Source organism: Gymnogyps californianus, chromosome 14 (genome assembly GCF_018139145.2).
Source record: "Gymnogyps californianus isolate 813 chromosome 14, ASM1813914v2, whole genome shotgun sequence".
Classification (NCBI taxonomy): domain Eukaryota; kingdom Metazoa; phylum Chordata; class Aves; order Accipitriformes; family Cathartidae; genus Gymnogyps; species Gymnogyps californianus.
In genome coordinates, this window is record NC_059484.1 from 6619169 (window position 1) to 6634911 (window position 15743).

Sequence of the window (15743 nt, forward strand, 5' to 3'; positions counted from 1 at the left end):
ACAGCATCCAGAGTTTTCATATTGAAAAACAACAAGTGTCTTTAAGAGTTCCTAAATATTAATCAAAATCCTGCACTTGTTTCACACATTGTGAGCATCAAGGCACAAATGTACCCTCCTGAGAAAGATCTGGATAGAGGATCTACATTAATTCCCATGAAAGCTCACACGAGGACTGTGGCTTGAAAAAGGGCACAGAAAGTGTTTCAGAGCAATTATTTGTTATGTGAATCATAAGGAAACAGGAAACTGTAGTAAAGTCAACAATTCTGATGAAGTGTGGATTTTTGAAAATGCCGCTCAAATTCATTACTGTATGTTGAAAGTCTAGTCTTAAAATAACTTTTTTTTTTTTATTTCTCTGAATTCTGATTTATCTCAGCAAAGGGTATAAACAAGGAGTTTAAGGTGATACATTTTACTTATGGCAAAGGTACCTATCTCTTCCTGTCCTACTGTGGAGGCAGGAAATGCTAGCACGGGAACAGAGATTTTAGGTAACAGACAATACTTACACCTTGGACAGCAATTAAGTGGGCAAGTGCCAAGGACTGCAGCATTATGCAGTTGCACCTTGTTGGATCTCACTGTCCAGCCATGTCTTTTTTCTAAACCCTATAGCATGAACTCTCTGTGAAACATCTTTCTGTTGGTTGTTTATAATATCTTGTATGTATTTACACACTACTGCTTCTGTCATCAATTTTCCATATCTACTACAGAATGCCAGATGACATTAACAAGCTGTAGAGTCAGATACTACTTATTTCAGATATACCATAATAAAAGGAATAGTACTTTAGGTCTCTCTTGCCCCCCACCCCCAAATTTCACATTCAGAGAACCATAGCTCAACCCACTAACCTTGAGCTTAATGCCTGGAATACCATAAATATTAAAAAAAAAATAGTCTGCTCCAATTACCTTCTGCTTTTATTATTAATTGGGACCTATAACCCTCATTCCAAGTAAAAATGTTAAAAAAAAAATTCTGACCTTAAGGAGCTGCTAAATAAATCAGTTAATATATTTTCATCTTAAAACTGTCACAAGATATGGATTTCCCTGTATAAAATTAGTACTTTGAGGAATAGATTCTGATCACGTTTATATTTGTTTTATAATATTAGTGTATTATGCTCACAAGAGCTATTCCAGATTTACAATACCATGAGATCAGAATCTGCGCCTCTGCAGATGCAAAGGAAAACTAAAAGAGAACCTGCCTTGACTAAGTCTGGGGTTAACTCTTCATATTTCCAAAGGAATATCAACCTGTATCCAAAGTGCCTCAACTGTCTGGACTACAACAGCACCTTCCTTAGCAAAGGCTTCCATAGACAGCAAAGTCTTGTACACAAAAGTCATGATCATAATCCCAGAGGGGGAGGGTTGACTTCTTTTGCTAGCATTTGATGTTTGACAAAGTAAGAAGGGTTAACTGAGGTCAACTGGAGGAAGCATACGGTGGACTTGAGGGTTGAACAGATAACTGTTTGGGATAGACTTTGTGCAGACTGTGAGATAAGCATCAGTAGCGATCAATACAGCAAAAGCAAAACTGCAAGAGTTAAGAAATCATACAGCAGCAGCTTAAAAAAAAAAATCAATCTTTTTTTTTCCTATCCAGCAAACTACTAGCAAGATTATATTTGGGTCAATGTCACTCAGACTTTTCAAACCACTATGCTTTCTTAGACCTTATATCATACCTATTGCTCCTACAGTATCATCTGAACCCCTTTTCTCTCTAAAAATGAGGAAAGCTAACAAACCAGAACCAAGTGTAACTCAGTTTTCTTCTTCTGTACTGCAGTTTCCACTAACCTTCACACAGTACTCTGACCATGAAAGTTAGTGTTTGATGTGTAGGTCTGTCTTCATACAGCCAGGACTGCAGGGCAAATATATTTTACAGTATTACTTGTTTTTCCTTTGACTCTGTCATTGTGGTCACTATTGGAGTAGATCGGCCATTTTTATACTATCAAATTAGGTATTTCTAATTCAAACTGAAAACGTTTGCTGTGTGTCCTAGGAACAGAAGGTGGTTAGGTGAAATCAATGTTCTGTTTTCAGAACTATCATGAATATAATGTGGAATCTATTAAAAAAAATCTTATGCTCTATAGTTTCCCCATTGGTGCTTCCTTCGCATGATTTAGTGAAGCTAAACAACATCATTTATAGAGGTTATTAGAATAACTGGTTAAAGAAGACTGTAGAAAAGTAAGAGTCAAACAAGTTGAAAAAAGTTTCATTGCTGTAGTATTCTCTACACGCTCTACCTTTACAGCTCTAGAAAAAGAGGGAGCAAACAGATGGTCTCTGAGAAACACTCCTCCCCCTTCCCCCCAATAAAAAAAAAAAAAATCAGCATTAAATCTAACACTGAGCGCCAAGGTTCAGACTGGAATTTCCTCCCTATAAATTAAATTACCCACAGATTCAGCTGATATTTGCATTATTGCCAAAGGAATGGAAGGGAATTTACCCATGCTTTGCTTGAAGAATATACAGATGCAGAAAGGGCACTTACTGCCCTGTGTGACACCCAGAATCACCAGTGAGAGACATTGCACGTAGTTTTAAAACTTGCAAAGCTAGGGGCATTGTGACTTATGTCACAACCCTACTGAGAAGGCTGCTGAGATTTCAGCTGTGGCAGAGCCATTTTACTACGGTTTTTATTCAATATTAGGGGTGTTAAATAGTTTGTAATGTACCGTGCAGTAATACAGCACTCTCAAGTAATATGTAAATGAGAGAAAGGTGTTTTTCCAGGTTACTATAGCTTTATTTTGCTAAGTGGTTATATAAACCAAGACAGTTACCTTCCTGAACCAACTAAACAAAGACAACATAAAACAGCTTCCTCCCATGCACTGATAATCACACTCAGCACCCATTACTTAATCATTACCTTAAAGAAGCTTGCAGATGTTATCTATTCAAGTGTTAGGAAAATTTAAGACATAGAAAAAAACATTTCTTCCCTGTGTTCTGACTTTTACCCAGACTAAATGAGAAGTATTTTTAACTCCCCTCAACTACAGTTTTCTCCTACAAAGAAGGAGTTTTCTCCTATAAAGAGAAAGTTTAAAAGAAAGTTTGCAGACATCAATTTTTAGTGAAAAATACAGTCAAAATTCTTTCATATACTGCTTATAAATAAAAATTCTCTCTTTACCAGACTATTCATCTATTTTCTGTTTTCTTCCTAGCTGCCATCCAGGACTCCTGACACATGATTTGTGGAATCCCAATTATTCATCTGATAGCACACAACTGCATGCTCTCCACTATTATATAAATTGTGCCTTTCTGTAAATTACACATCACAAAAATTCCTGTGTCATGCATTCAGATATCAGATATACATCTCTCAATTCACTATTTCTTTGATTTGAGTGCTTGTATGATACCCTGTTCTCTCTTCCCTAACTGGAATTTTCATTTTTTTTTCTTCAACCTTGTCCCAATTATGGTTTTATTTCTCTTTTCAACTTACCTGAAATTTTCAGAGCAAGAAAGACTATGGGTTGGATGATTGAACAGTATAATGAAGAAAAAGAGAAGAGAAAGAGCAGACAAGGTTTGGATTACCTGAATTTTAAAGGCTTAAACTGATATGCATTCAGCTGTTGTGGTGGTGATATGTAAGTGGAAACTTGTAACATTTCCTGAAGACATTTATTTTATCTTCACTGGTTTTTATGATCCAAAGCTGTAGCAGCCCAAATCTCAAACACTTTTAAATATATTAGCATAGAAGCTGTGCTCATGTCCTTTCCTCCACACTAGCCCTGCTCTGATGGTATTAGGGCAAAGTGCAACACACACAAGGCCCTGAAACATACATTAGTTGTACATTACTACCTGCCAGCCCATCCTCTCTAGTCCATATATTGAGTCTATAAAAGCATGAACAGGACCCATGAGTTTCAGTAAAGTCAGTGCATCTGCAGAAGCGCTGTGGACTGAAGTGTGGTAAACAGTGCAGTGCTGGTGATCATGGCCATACCCCCAACAGACACCTGGTACTGGCCCCTAGCAGAGATGGTAGTACTGGAATCACCATTAGATCCCAGCCCCTCCTCGCACAGCCCTCACTACCAGTTCCTGCAGTTAGTGCACAAGAGGATTTCTACGTTTTCTTTCTCTCAAGTTACCCTAAACTGAACTTCATACTTGTCCTGGTTTCGGCTGGGATAGAGTTGATTCTCTTCTTAGTAGCTGGTACAGTGCTGTGTTTTGGACTGAGTGTGAGAATAATATTGATAACACACTGATGTTTTAGTTGTTGCTAAGGAGCGCTTATCCTAAGTTAAGGATTTTTCAGTTTCCCATGCTCTGCCAGCAAGTAGGCATGCAAGAAGCTGGGAGGGAGCAGAGCCAGGACAGCTGACCCGAACTAGCCAAAGGGGTATTCCATACCATGGAACGTCATGCCCAGTATATAAACTGGGGGGAGTTGGCCAGGAGGGGCGGATCACTGCTGGGGCATCAGTCAGCAGGTGGTGCTGATTGCATTGTGCATTGCTGTTGGGGTTTTTTTTTCCTTCTTTTGTCTTTTTTCTTCTTCTTTTTGTTATATTCCTTTTCATTACAGTTACAATATTTCATTATTATTGTTAGTATTATATTTTACCTTAGTTATTAAACTGCTCTTATCTCAACCCACGAGTTTTACCTTCTTTCCCCGATTCTCCTCCCCACCCCACTGGGAGCAGGGGAGGAGAGTGAGGGAGCGGCTGTGTGGTGCTTAGCTGCTGGCTGGAGTTAAACCACAACAATACTGCTTTGAAATGGTTGCTTCTGGAAAAAAGACTGAAGCACATAACAGACAATAATGCATCTCTATGTTTTTATTTCTCTATATACATCATCTGCATAGATCTCAGTTTCCAGAGATTTCTCAAAAAGGCTTATTGCCAGAGTCTGTCATAATACCCCTGAAAGAGCAGCTCTGCTAGAAAGGTGTTCAATGGCATAAAGGGCTAAATCAGCCTCATTAGCATAGCTTGTTCTCCAGTACATGCACTAAGTTAAATGGTTACAGCTAGTAATAAATATAAAAGAAAAAAGTTCAAGGCCTTTTTTTTTTTTCCTTAAGAACAGGAGTTTACTCCAGTACTGCTGTCTTCAATGTACTCTCCTCCCATTCAGTGTAAGGGGCTGCTGTCCACTGGGGGCACATACTTAACATTATCTTACCTGTCATCCCACAGTGCTTAGCAATCTATACAAGTGCAATATTTTATGTCATTAGCTCCTCTATTTCTTCACTCCAACAAGAGCTGCTTATAACGCTAAAACATGATATAATTATTTCCATAAAGGCTGTGTGATGAAATTCAAGTTGTAGAGGAATTGCCTGTTTAACTTAGTAAAAGTACCAATTGTGCCAATTATTTCTCCCTAAATAACAGAAGTGTTGATAAATATATAATGAAAAAGATTTTTTACAGTGTTTATTTCCCCAAAAAAGAAAATGGTAGCTCTGTTTCAGTTGTACATTGCTACTACAGGTTTTCTTTCCCCCCACTGTTTTGTTATCAGACCTTCTATAATTATGAATGGTCAAATGTCTCTTAGCTACATCTCTGAAAAATGATTTATGGTACCTGGAGAGCTACTGCAGGTGACTCTCCTCCTCTGTATGATACTTAGTTATTAAAACATGATTTTGTTTTTTTCAACAAGTATAGAGGAAGGGAACAAGAGTGATTTCTCATTTACTTGTTCACTTTGTAGGGAATATTTCCTCCCCAAGAAGGGCCATTATTTATAGCTATCTGAAGCATCCATATCTCCACCAGCAAAGTACAGATTTTAGAGTCATTGCTTAGTTGATAATATTAATAGCATTTGAGATTGAAGCTGAGAAAGCTGAAAATAGCTTATCCCTCTGATGAAACAGTGATTTAAAGGAGTAAGATACTGTAGGAATGTGTGCTGAAAGGGAGCAAAGAAAACTTTACACAGTTGTGCAGAACAGGTATTAAAAGGGGACTATTTTCAGTGATATTTTCCTGTTCGTGTTTTTCAAACAGTTGGCACAGGGAAAATACTGAGTTTAACATCAATTGCTTTAAAGGTTGCTTTCTTTTCCTGGTACTCAGAATTCTTTCTTAGCATCATTTTCATTACAAAAACGGCTCACTCAAACATAGTCTGTGATTAACCACCACATGCTGCATATTGTGGTTCAGAACATCAGCTGGTATAAATCAGCACCATTCTTGTGAAGTCATTCAATAATGTCAGTTTTAAGAGAAAATCCCTCTCATTAGATGTGTAAACCCACTTCACCCTTTTGGCGTTGTGTCATTAGAAATAACAAGAATGTATAGGGTTAGCCAGCTAAGAAACAGCTTGCCTACTTTTAATATAGGCCATATATCTGGTAAGAGAAAACATTAAAAAACTTTATAACAGAGTTTGCTGCATTAAAAAATGCAGACTAGAAACAGCCAGTCTGGCTCTTGGAATAAAATTTCATTCCATGGAACAAAACAGGCCTACATCTCTGGTCACAAGTATTGACTTCCCTTTTCTACAGTAATGTGAGTGACAGCACTTGGACTGCTAAGTACCATTCTCATAGGATGGGGAAGAGGACACGGTGACACAAACAGAAGTGCTGTGCTTCTCTTCACATGAGTGGGTTTGCAGTCATTGGACTGAGTGGGGATTTCAGACCAGCACTGGCTACCTGTGAAATCTTTTAGCTCGAAAAATGAAACTACATTGAATTTACCTTGGGTCATATTTTGACAGCAAATTCAAATGTAGGTTAAATCCTTCAAAAGATATTATTAAGGTGGCATATTGATAGCCAGTTTGGGTGGGTTCTCAGATCATGGGAAATCTTTCGTCACTGTTAAAGTGTCACAGACAAACACAGAAATTGATACAGGGCAAATGATCCTGTTTTCACAATAAAGTAAAACTCCTTCTCAGAGCTGACTTTTCATGAAATTGAAGCAGGTAATTTTTTTTTTTTTTTACAAGCAAAATATGCATAAGCAATTTTCACAATAATAAACTTTGTTATTTCTGGAAATAGATTATTGAGGAACACATTTCTTCTTCTTCATTAGCTGACTCAACAAAAAGTTACGGTTATTTATCAAGTAATTTTGTAACGTTCAAATGAACAAAAGCTTAGAAGATATGCTGCTAATAAAAAAGAAATAATTCTCTCCCTGAAACAATTTTATTCTAAATGTATAAAAATGCACAGAAGAGGGAATGCGTACACTTTTGTACCTGAATATATTTTGACCAGCTATTCACCACTCCCTTTGAAAAATACAAGCTTAGACCCCACAATCAGCTCTGCTTTTCTTGAAATTGTTTTATTTTAATCATTTGAATTAATTGGGGAAAGCAGAGATCCGGGTTATTGTTAATAAGTAGCATGGCTTGGAAAAATTATGTCACCAGTATCTGATACACCTATCCCACTAAAAAATGTCAGTATAGTATTAATGCAAATATTGTTGTAAGAGCCAACGTTTATCAAGCACACAAGCTATTTTTATAGGCTGCCAGTAGTCACTGTCAAAATATGGTAAGAGGACACTCCACAGGGTTGCTTACTGCAAGATAAACACTACCCATTTGAGACGCAGGTGGTCATCTGATATTCTCTGCCAATAGAAGCAGTGAATGGACTTTGGAGAGTTTAAGCTAAAAACATGATTAAGGTTTAAGCAAGCAGATGCAAGACGCCAATTAAAGAGCACATCAAGGGAGATGAGCAAAACACTTTTCCCCTCCTTTGGGGTCAGGAATCCCTTGTGGAACTGCTCCATTAACCAGACTGTTGCTGATGACACCTCTTTTCCTTTGTGACTACGAGTGACAATCTCTATTTCCCCACGTTCCCAAGTGACAAAATGAGCATCATTTCAATCAGGTAGCACCCATGTTTGTATAGAGCTGTAAGGGTAAGGGTTTTCCTATGGTAGCAGTTATCATCAGGAAAAGCCAACCTACACGCCTGACTGCCAGGCTGGGAGAAAACAGCCTTGTCATGAGACAGGTCATCCCCCCCCCCCCTTCTGTACCAGGGACATTAATTATATTGTCTCCTGCAGCTGTAAGATTGAGATAGGCACAGACAATCTGATCATCCAACTTAAACTTGTCAGCTGAGAAGTAAAGAGTTTCATGTTAGCAGGGGGGAAATAAATATTGAAAATCTCCTTTTACACATGCAGGCAAAGGCCACAGTTATACACTTCTTAAAGTGAAGCACTTAGTCTCAATGTCAGAGGAAATTTATGAGCTATGTAGCCATCCCCTGACCTCAGAAGCCAAAGAAATATTTCTGACTTTGAGACTACTTCTTCTGGCTACTCTATTATGCTATCATGGAAACCGAAATAAAAAGAAATCTAGTCAAAGCTTGATTCAGAAAAATCAACATTTCAGATTTTAAGACTTAATCAGATGATGTTATCGTTTGCAGAAACTGCAAACATTTAAGAATTTACCTACTTTCCAAGTTGGATTAAATCCTTGACTATCCCATTACAATGACCTTGTGGAAAAATGCATAGAGAGAATATGGTAGTCACAACAAGGACAGCATATATTATCTTTTGCAGAATATTCTCCAGTCCCAGATTGAAAAGAATAGTTTGTTGTTTTGTGGGTTTTTTTGAACTAGAAGTAAAAACTTATTCTCACTGAAGGTACCTACAAGAGCAAGGCTTTTTGGAAAAACTCCACATTAAAACGAAAGGTTTCTCTGAGCATTTCAGATTTATCATCTGAGCTACCACAGGCTACCAACTCTCACGTTCATTGCAAGTCTTATTTTTTTTATAATACAATTTTGGAAGCATTTGCTATAGGAATCCTTACAGCAAATAAGCATGCAAAATTTCTGTTTATTTCTGGGATTCTACCCTTTGTAGTTGTAGCAAAAGCTACGAAAAAGTATCCCTAATTCATCCTGCCATCTCAAGGAAGAAAGGGAAGGAAAAGGATGCCATAGACAAGAGGTGCAAGCAACTTCAGAATGCCTGAGGTTAACAATATTATAAAACAAGCATTAGTGTAAACAAGTCAAGGGAAATGCTTCACACTTTTGAGATTCCTTGAAGCATGCGGCTTTTTTCCTCATATGTGTGCACACATGTGTGCGTGTAAAATCAAGGATAGTTTGCCAAGGACTGATGCTTCAAAAACCCAAACATTTCAGCTCTAGAAACTTTTGGTCTTAGTCTACCTTTAACTCTTCTGAATCCGAGGCTAGATAAGTACATTGAACCAACTATGAAAAAAACCAATCAGTTTATTTTTAAGGAGTTTCATATCTTTACTGAAACTTAGTAATGAGAAAGGACAATTAACCCTTGTAGACAATTGTGCTTGAGACAAAACATAGCTCCAAGTTAGATATTGTAGTTCTGTTCAGACACAGAGGAAAGATTTAGAGGGATAACATTACAAGAGCTGTCTCACAGGCAGGCAAGATTTCATTATCCATTTCCTCAGCATTCCTTTCTTATATGTTTGTTATTTTTTCTATATAAGAACATCTAATGAAGCTGGAGAATGTAAAGTTTCACAGGAATACAATTTTGCAGTCAAAGCAAGCTACCACACCTAAATAGAATATCACAAACAACCCCAGATATTAGCTTTAAGAGACATGGTCAGTGGCGATATTGTAGGTCTAATGGTGTAACCTAGCCTTGAAAAAATTCTTAACATGAAGCAAAGAAAAAATTAAAAAATAAGTGTTCAAATAAAACTTGCTAGCACTACAGACCTTGAATTTGGCAAAAAAATTGTAGAGTCATACTCCTAAGTCCAGATAAGAGAACACAAAGAAAGCCAGAAGTTTCTTCATTATCTTTTCTACACTTGCATCTCAAATGGGAAGTTAATAGTAGCAGCATCCCCAGAGCACCCTCACCCCAAATCAAAACCCTAAGCTCCTTGGGTCCCTCTCCTCACCCAGTCTGGTTCTGGTAAGTCACAAAAGCCACCATGATAAGAGAGAGAGTACATTCACGAATTTCTCTAATCTCTTTAAAGTTTTTCAGTAGTCCCAAATTAAATCCCTTTCACCCTTATCACTTTATCCATCAGAAAATCCAGAAGATATTTGGATTCAGACATCCATTGCACCAAAGAGCTTTCATTACCACACACAAAAAAGCACTTTTATTGAACAAGAACCCAATTACTTAGCCTGGCTTCAGGTTTCATTCTACTCTGCTGCTTCCACCTCGACATGGACCTACTAATCTCTTCTGACGGGCATTGCTACATATCAGTTCTGATACACAGAGATGATTCCTAACCTCCCTTGCAGAGAGCTACTGATTAAATAAACTGAGATGCCCATCTCAGCTTCTTTGGACCAATGAATAACAATGAGGAAATAAAGTTGGGAGATAGAGACCTTTTTCCCTTTAATATGAACAGTGTTCAGAAATAGAGGGAAAATGAGGGAAAATAATTCAGTAAAAGAAACAGGAATGGAAACAGCTAAGTGTTTATACTGCCTTGTATAAATGGTTCATTTATTATATCAGCTAGAGGTTATGCTTCCTCCTTTTGTTTCTCTGCTGCAAATTAGTGAACAGTTTTCTTACTACTGTAATGGATAAGTGATGATTTAACTTCAAAATGCTTATCAAGCAGAGAGTTATGAATACTAGAACACAAAAAAACTTAAACCTGCTCTGCCAAACTCCACAGCTTAGTTAGCTGCAGTGATACATTAACTCCTTGTTTTATCTCCTTCCCCAAACGGTGACAGAGTCATGACATGCTCCAAGCATATACTACCCAGATATCAAGCATATGGGTGAAAGTTTGTTGCTAATGAAGTTGGGAAACTAGACTAAGTATGTGTAGGAAAAAAGAGGGAGAACAACTACACAAACAAATGATATCTCTCTAAATCAAATCAATTATTAGAAAAACAGGTTGTTAGATCCAGACTTCTGTTAGCTTCAATAGCACCTGGTCTCAGACAGAATGTGTTAGGTAGAGCACGCTCAAAGAAAGATGCAGTTCACCCATTTATATAATCAGTATGCTAGCTAAATTAAACAACAGTAGTAAGTATACAAAAATACAAGAATCTGAACACTGACAAGGAGTCATTACAAAATATTACAAATAAGGACATTGATAAAAACATGGAAAGTAAACAAAAAGAGCTGAATAAGAGGAAGAGAATGAGAAAGGGGAGATCAAAGCGAAGCAAGCCAGAGAACTAAATATGATCAGTGATAATGTAATTATACTGAAGAGGTAAGAGAGATCTAATATCACCCTGACTTCTCAATCCATGGGGAGTTATGAAATACATACTAGTGACAGCAGGATCAGAGAGCCACTATGATCAATTCCCTTCAATTACTTTAAGATTCATATTACTGTACTGTTTCTAGACAAAAAAAGATTCTAGAATTTGACAATGTGTCTCCAAAAGAAATTTTAAAATAAGGTTTAGCATCAGACAAAACAACATGAACAACTGGATCTAAACTATTCTACCTGTGAAATCCTTTCTTTTGCTTCTATCAAAATGTGTGCTCGTTATCTGTGTTACTGAGATGTTTTTCTTCCATACAACTGTGTATTTCCAATACAAATATTATAAAGGAAACGTAAAAGTTTGTGTTGTTTCTGTTTGGTATTTGTTGACAAAGAACTGGTGTTTTGGCTTTTCCTGCCTCTGGTTGTTATTTTGTGCTGACTTCCTTTTTCTCATTTATATCTCTGAACTAGGGAGAATTAATGACTTTCTGTATTTACTTGGAGTTACAGCCAAGTATTTTTCATGGGGAAAAAAACCAAGACAAACCAAACTTACTTTGACCATGAACTCCATGGAGCAGTTTTTAAGGAAATACTTTTAAATCTCAATAGTATTTATGATTTCTTTACAGAAGATACCCAGTCTTTTAAAGAACTCCATCCTCTGCCTTGAGTTGTCTGCTCAAGATCTTTTCAGACAAGAAAAGCTACACAGAAAAGCAGTTTTGTGAACAACTCTAATGTGATACTCTATCAAAAGATCTTTTCAAAAGATACCTGTTGTCTTTCATCACTATGCAAGACATTCAGACAATTATAGGTGCATTTCAGGGTATCTTCTATTTACAGTATTTTGACCCTTTAAGGAGCAACTAACACAACTACTGCAACAATATAAAGATTCACATTATTATTGCAGATTTGACTGACCCCCACTTCTGATTCTACAACAAGAAAAAAGGTTTCTCCCAAACAGAGCTATTAGCTTCATGTATGTTAATCACAATATTAATGCAGACCTCTATATAGCTGGTATTGTTTAAATTTTGTATTGCTTGAAGTCACGTTCGTTTACCCTCCCCCTGATCCCTAGATCTTTTTATCCACTAACATGGAATTGGTGGCACAACTATTCTTTTTATTTGCACAGCAGTTACATATTGCATATTCTCCACATAGTAACAGTGGAGAATTTATAGTAATGGATAGAATAGAGATGTCATGAGAATAGCATTTTTGCAATTATTAAATTGCTAGAATATGTCTTCCCCCCTCCAAAGAGCTTATTTCAAATTAGACACTTTTCAGGTAGCACTTACCGCTCCTCCCCCCTGCCCCCAATGAAAACCTGTGACATCCCCCAATTCTTTGTGAGCACCACACACAAACATGGAAGCAGACTGCCGGTTTTAAACATGCTGTGTTCTGCCTGCCATTTTAGGTACAAGGCAACAAATACAAACACAAAATAGTGGCTACTCCGCCCAGCCACTTTATTTTGGACCTCCATGTAACGTAGGGGAAGTTTCTGTTATAACATCCACTGGTTTTTTCTTCCTCTTATCATTGGATACGGAGTACTACATCTTTTATCATTTTTTGGAAACAAATTACAGCACTTGGTTATGTTAGTTAAATAGCGGTTGATTGATGTCATCAATGCAAATTAATTATGTCTAGTTAATGTTTCTGTGCCAGATTCCCTCAGCTAATAAAGTGATAGGTAAATGAATTGTCAGAAAGGACCATTTTCTTTATTTTCAAGGTCAAGATATCAATAAAGCTTTGACATGAACTCACTGGGCAGGGAGAAGACTCTCTGAAGGAGGTCTTTTAATCATGTTTATTATTTTTGCCAGCGTAAATATATTACGTAAAACTGTGGTAATAATCTTCACAAGCAAACATTAAGCATAAAACACCTGCTTGTTATCATTGCAGGTCAACGTGAGAAGCTACAGATCTATTCGTGCATTTACATGAAAAAGCTCTAACCTACTTCTGTTTGTCAGTGTCAAACATCAGTCTGCAGAGGTGACCAAAAGTGTCATTCATGTTCCATCTGTTTGTGACTAAAATACCCTACTAATCTACATCAAGTGTAGCCAATCCGCATGTAGGACAAACACTTCAAGTGGCTTTGCAGCTGTCTTCTCACATTCAGAGGTTTTCCTTTGGAAGATGTAACTTTCAGAGTGGACATAAGTGTACTGAAAAGTCTTAAAAATACAGTGGATGAACAGAGTTCATGCAAACAAGTTTTCCCCACCAATAACAGATATCCATGAACAAAAACTTACAGGAACCCAATAATCCGGGTGTGTTAGCACACAACTCAGAAATTTAATTTAGTACTAGTCTCTCTACTACATATAAGAAGTGTTCAATAGTCCCTCTTATCTGTTAGTTTTATAACTTTTTGGGAAACTTATCAGGTTTTCACACACCGGGAAGGGAAAAATACAGCAAAATACACAAACAAATTCAATAAAAATTCACTAGTGCGCACACCCTAAAGTGATGTTTAAGTGCCTAACTTTGGCTGAAACCAACAACTGAAGAGTAGTCTCATATCTAAGTACTTCTGAAATGCAAAACTTAAATTGCTGTGGGCTGCTTTGGGGAAAGTTGAGGGGTCCTAGGATTCTGTCTGCATTCCTCTGTCAGCTTTCATGAGGCACAAGCCTGGCCAAGCTTGAAGCAGTCTAGATGCTTTGCAGCACACACCTGCCGGGCTGTGCAGCTGTGGGATCTGTTCTTTTCTGCTAACCTCAGCAACGTTCTCATTGACTCCAACACAATTTTTAACTGCAAGAAAACTCAATAGTCCTGGAAACAGTGTACCAGAAAATACTGATAAGGTAGCTACAACAAAAGTTAGTTTGTTATTTGGTATATTTGCCTCCAGGAAAGCCTTTCACCAGATCCTCTAGGACTGGAAGATCAGGTGAAATAAGAGAAATGCTCCTCCCTTCATAAAAGAAACTGGGTTTAGAGCTTCTGCGTTGCTATGAAGCACCATCAGTATGATAAACATGCAAAACCTATTACATGCTCAAAGAGTAATAGGCAATAAGAAAAACGTGGTTAACAAATATAATTGTAACCCACAGCACTATTCTGTTTGTGCTGAAAGACATGCATGACATTCATTACAAACATATGGCCATATATTACAAATGCAGTCATGCATCACACAAGACCTTTTTTCTGTCTACCATGCTTCAAGCAAAGCCCCTGAAATAGACGAGCGTTTTTGAACTTGCTTTACAGTCTTTGCACAATGGGCCTAAGTTTACAGATTACATTAAGAGATGAAATGAAATATACTTTCATGATATGTCCCCTTAATCAACAATAAATTAAAACTCTTGAAACAATTGTAGCTAATATAGACATAACACGTCCAAAGCATATACCCTTCAGAAGAATCTCATTAGACTGTATAGATAGGATGTAAACAACCAAGATGAAGCCACAGATGAATATTTCACCTGACTGCAGTCAGTGCTTTAAATACAACACAGAATATGACCTCATAAATCTGAAGCTACAATCAGATGTTCACTTCAGAAACAGCCTTGCCAGTTAAAGATGCAAATTAATCTCTCCAGCTGACTGTCACTACAGCTTCTTCCCGAGAGCTGGAGCACTGCTTTGTGTGAGTACTTCCCATTCATTTCAGTACAGTTACTGAGTTATCTTACCCTACTGTGGAAAGCTATTTAAATATCATTCCCTGGCTTGAGAACATGGCCAGCCCCAAACTGCTAATGCAAACACCATATTCTGTAGCACACACTAGCAGTAAAGCAAGTTCAATGGCACATCCCTTTCTTGCTGCTCATTTGAAAAAAAGCCGTTGAGCTTTTCTAGAAAGCAACAGTCTGCCTGCTTCTCATAATTGAAGGCTGAATTCCACTGGATAGAGACTGCATGCAGTTATAGATGGTTTCATAACAATATTTATCTTTTTTTCTTAAAAGTATTGGTATTCGGGATAATACTAGCCCCAAGTACTAAAAAAGTCACCATCTTCCTAGTTTTGACTTTGTTATTATTTTTTAATTAGAATTCAGCTGACAATAGACTGAAATAGAAAGCATACTCAGATCCTGCAACACAGAAAAGTTAAAAGAAAAAAAAGAAAAAAGTAGAAAACCCCAAGCCTTTGAGGGCAGAACATGCACATGTACAATGCCTGAAAAAGACAAATATAACACAATACCATGTAGTTTTTATGCTAGCTAAGAGTTTTTCTCGCATTTAAGCAGTCACTTTTCTGCCCAGTGCTGCACTTTCATTTTCTAACCATCCCATTGAAAATGTTCTCTGATATGACCCTTTTAGGAATTAATAATTCATAGAGGTATCGCTGCATGGTACAGTTCTAAGATTAGATAGCACTGAGAGAATCTATTACAGTATAATGTAATAGCCAA

General features: G+C 37.3%; 1 long non-coding RNA gene across 1 annotated transcript in view; it reads right to left on the reverse strand.

The window, feature by feature from the left end:
- Positions 1-15743, reverse strand: part of LOC127022027 (uncharacterized) — a 126524-nt gene that overhangs the window by 57236 nt on the left and 53545 nt on the right. The window lies entirely within an intron of this gene.